Below are 5,173 nucleotides of genomic sequence, written 5' to 3' on the forward strand. Positions count from 1 at the left end.
GAGGGAGGTTAAATGGATGAGGCACAGAGGAGACGAGCTCGAGAAGGAGCCTTGGACATGGAGAACCAATGATTGGGTCAAAACAACTCAAAGCTAGAGCTTAAAATCTTGGGAGCAAGGCATCGCCAATCAGATGTGAGAGAAGGAGATAAAGAAGACATCATGGAAGATATGGAAGCGATTGCAGTTGAGAGAAAATAGTAGTAACACGCTCAGAGAACAAAAGTAGAAGCCATCTATGGTGGGGAGTACAGTTGTGCAGCATTGTAAAAGATAACAAACCTCCTGGTGTGAGATAGACAAATAGGAGCCGACAGAAAGATAGATAACAACATGAGGGGGAGAGGTTGCATCAACCCATTCTCTGCAATCCTCACAAGGAATCTTCTGTGAACATGATGACGGACCAGCCACCAACAACATAGCTGAGCGAACTGCAGAGCTATACATAAATAGCATGCAAATTGCGGGTTGCATGGTACACATAAACTGAAGATGCGTCGATAAGACAGAATGAGACGAGTCAACAAAAGCCGATGGGTTACAGTGGCACACAAACAAAAAGCATCAAACAAAAGGAAATAGCAATTAGAAGGATTAGAGAAGTGCTAATGTGCGTGGACAATTAGTGCAGAGCCCACATGGAAGGAAGAGAAAGTAGTGTAGGCATTCATTGTTGTCTGTGTTGTCCAAGTTGAAGGCGTAGTCTACTGGAAGAGGAGGAGGGGGTAAAGGCCCTCTAATCTCCTTCTGTAGTACCAGTGATGATGAAGAGACCTCCAGATTCTAGAGGCAACAGAGCAAGAAAAATAGAAGGAACATTGGTCAGAGATCACATGTTTTTGTTTTTGCAGAAGATTAGCGTGGTGCTAGATATTATTGAGATAAGCCTCAATAAAGTTTTTTTTTTAAAAAATCTTTTTTTTGGTGTAAAAAGACCCCATATACGAGGTTGTTCACATGCCTTACAAGCATAAGGCGCAATCCTTTGAAAAATCTCCTACTAAGAGGTTGTTCACACACAGGGTTCGCTACCCGCCGGCTTCGGCAAAACGGTTGTATTTTTTCTCACCCAAAATTATGAGGGTCCCTTGCTTGAGTCCTTGGGTGCCCAAAATGGTTTGTAATGTGGTGTGTGTTGAGTTGTGCATGCATAGGTGATGCACTTCATCGGTTGGTTCCCAACCGAACTTCTATGTTCAAATTGGACTCGGTGGTTCCCCCGGTGGTTCCCTTGTGAGCGAGTCGGCTCAAAATGGACTTCGTGTCTAGAATGGTAGACACATGCACACACACTTGTTGAACACTCCAATTTTCATTGAAGGGGAGTGTTGAGATTAGCAATGCCAAAATTGATGGGGTGAGAGATGAGTTGATCAAATTGATTGGAAAGATTTTATGCACACACCCAAGTTTACATTGAGGAAGGGTGTTGAAATGTGCAATGTAGAATGAATGGGTTATTTGGTTGAGTCTATGAACACACCCTAGAGGTGCAAGATATTGTGGCAAGATAAGAATGCCACATGTAATATTGAATGGTGTGTGAGTGTTGACCAAAAGAGTGGAAAAGGAGTTGCCACTTGGATGATGACATGTAAAGTGGGATAAGGCTAGAGAACCTATATCATTGTAGGGCTCATATGTAATAGTGCAATAGAATTGAGTGTTGAGTGTGAAATATCTCTCTCTCTTATGGAGTTCTTAGTGTGGTTTAATCCACCTTAATTATGTTGCTTAATATATGCCTTTTACCATGATCAATCCCATTTTAGGATTGTTTAACATAATCATCACATTAGAACAGGTTCTGTCACTTTCCCTCATGCAGATATTTGCATTAAGGGGAAGTGTTGGAGTGAATGTTTATGTACACTCGTGTGTGAATGCCCACCATGAAGTGGCGGCGGGCATGAAAGGACACAAGCCTAAGCTTATAGATTAGGTTGTATCTTTGAGGAGTGAATGGTCGTTCACGTACAACCACACATGTTCAAGTCCTATTAGAGAATATCTCCAAATCTATTTCATAAGTGAGAGTAAAGAGAATTAAAAGAGAATAAATGTGTAGTACATCTAAAATGGTTATGAGAATATTTGAAGTCTGCTGTTAGAAGATACGTCATTTCGACGCAGTCAAGAGGTAGTAACTGAATGAAAGTTCATACCTTCACAGATGAACACCCATTCCACGATTATTAAATAGCTTTACCTTCATGATTCTACGTCCGTCTCCCCGCACTAGAAAACATCCTTTCCTAACTCTATCCACGACCGCAACTTCTTGAAATTTATCGGGCCTTTCGGCCACTCAATGGGACTCTTCTCTCATTAGGAGTTTATACTCCAACCCAAACCCAATATGCCATGGGAAACATGCAATGCATTAGCGAGGAAACTCTCACTTACCTCTACTCATTTGCTTGAGTCGGGGACTCCTCGTGGTAGCTACATTAACGGAAGCACACCGAAGTAGCTCAACAAAGCCGCACCATCACATCTCAAGTGTATCCACTCCTCTCTCTCACTACCTCCCTCACACACACACACACTCACACAAGCATTGAAGGAAAGAGATAGGCAAGGTTTGAGGGAAGAATAGAACACTATATTTACTTGAGAGCATACAAAAGTGCATAGAAGAATGCATACAAAAATGCATTCAAGAATGAGGATTTAGAGTTACATTTTGACCTTTATAGTTGCCCCGTAATGTTCACACTTGGCTGGCATCCAAGGCTACCTACAAGAATGAGGATTTAGAGTTACATTTTGACCTTTATACTTGCCCCGTAATGTTCACACTTGGCTGGCAAATGTTAAAATGAGGTTCTAGTGCATCCAAGGCTACCTACACTAGTGAAAACACATTGTCCTATAGCTAGTAACTCTAACCTTATTATCCCATTGAGTGCCTTTCATATACAAGCAGCGATTGCACATGTAAAATTATCCATTACAAGAGAAATATGAATTCTCTAGTGGGTAGGCTAGTCAAAATATGTGGTGGCCGACCGTGGTGTCATAGAAGTCCTTGATAGTCTTCGATGGCACTTAACATGCCCCCCCTTCTTGAAGCACGTGGGTGGTGAGCTACATAACCATCGTATGACGATCTTTGAATAAGGTTTTTGACCCTACCTTAATCAAGGCATCGGTCTTATGGTACCATTTCTAGTTTTCCAAAGACCTACCAAGATTCCTCATGGATTGCTAGATCTTCTTGATTATGTTTTTTTAATTTTTTTGGTTTTTTTTAATTGTTCTTTTTGATATATTGTAGCAATAATCCTTTTCACTTACACATTACCTAGAGAGCTAGAATATAGATAAAAATGGTTTAATAATTGTAAAATGGAGCACTTGGCATAATCCTATGCAATACTTTATCTTTAGATATAGAATCGCAAGATTATGATGATTTAAAAGAAAGGATACTATAAGAGAAAGGCAAACTAAGTGCAATGTAATTATTCTCTTTAAGGGAACAATTGAAGTATAGAATTGCAACATAGAGATGCGTGAAGAGCCAGTTTCAAATACACCATAAGAGGTGGCAATGTGTTTTCATAAGAGTGAAATTTGCTTAGGTACACTTCATGATGTATTAGCATGTCAATTTCCTCTTGAGGGGGAGTTGCATTGAAGATTTGGAGTTCAGTAGCATGAGTTGATGCTTTGACGGTAGGTGAAGAAGCCTCTTGCAAAGGGGATCTATGGATTTTTGATGTTGAAGACTCCCCCCTTCCTGATATATGTTGTACCCTCAAGATCTTTTTAGGTAGCCAAGTTTGGAAAAGTGGGTATGTTGTAGACACATCCGTAAGTGCCTTGCCCTTGTCTGCTCTCAGTGAACTAATTGCTACTGGTGGTGGAGTTGTCACAGTCTCTATTCTGATAGGTTTCCTCTTCTAAGTGTGATTTAGAAATTAGGGCACATTGGTAATGGTCATTGATAAAGAAACCTTGATTTACTTGGGCTCGGGTAAGATGGTAGTTTGTTTTTGCTTAGAGACCCAAATCCAAGAATTTCTTTTATAAAAGACTTATGCTTGTAGAAACTCCTTTTGGACCCATCGAGGAGTAGTTTGTAGCTTTGACCTCTTCCAATCGTTGTTTTTTTTCTCCTACTTCTTGTAAGATTTGGTTTTGGTGGGAGAGGAGTCAATTGTTGGACAAAATTTTGGAACTTCTTGGGAAGTCTGCTCCCTAATAGATTCATATGTGGACTCTATAGCACATTTTGGTTTTGTTCTTCTTTTTTGGAGTAGTCGATGGAGAAGTTGAGGTTTAATAATCTCTCATTGACAATGGTGTTGAGGGTTTTGAGAAACTAGCTTCAAATCCATTTGATGGCAAAGCTCCCTCGTTTGTGATCATCCTTGAGAGCTAGTAGCTACACTAAAGGTTACATGAAGCCCAATTTTTGGCTATTAGGATGTTCTACCATATGTTCAATCTTTTTTGCAGAGTCACTTTTACCTTTTGCACTTGTCAACCAATTGTAACCAAGGGTGATTGGCCCTTTGAAGTTACATTTAGGCAAGACTAGGAAGTCACCAACAAGGTGCTGAGTATTACAATAGGTGTCAATTTTTAACAAACCAAGAACTTTTGTATTTTTCTTCTTGCTACTCCTCACTCTAGCCTAGTTGTAGCTCGGGTTATCCTAGCTGGCACCGAGTTTAATGCATTTTCTTTTTGGTCCCAGAGCTACTATAATTGAGATCACAGGTGCTTCAACACATGGAGCAGCTTTTGGAATATTCTCACCCATGTGATTAGAGTTACAAGATGTGTCAACGTTGGAGTAGTTTTCCAAAGAGGTGGTCATGGTGGCCACGGTTCCTCTAGCTAGAGGAACATATGGGTCACTAGCTAGGATTTCATCTAGGACTCTATTCATGATTGTGTTAGATGGTTCTTGGGCCTTTCCTTGCTTTTGTGGAGCAGCTGATGGATTTGTTAAGAATACAGGGATGTCATGCTAGATGTATTTCGTGAATTGGCTAATGGCTTGTCCTCTTGTTTAGAGGCTTGAGAAACTATAGGTGCATCTACTTTTAATAGGTCTTCAGAGTTCTTGGTATGAGTAATAATGCTTTTCTCTTTTCTCATTTCTTCCATGGAGTGATCCAGTCCCATCATCATCAAATCAAGACTTGGTTTGATT

The sequence above is a fragment of the Cibotium barometz genome, chromosome 6 (assembly GCF_041138505.1).
Source record: "Cibotium barometz isolate CiBa-2024 chromosome 6, ASM4113850v1, whole genome shotgun sequence".
NCBI lineage: Eukaryota > Viridiplantae > Streptophyta > Polypodiopsida > Cyatheales > Cibotiaceae > Cibotium > Cibotium barometz.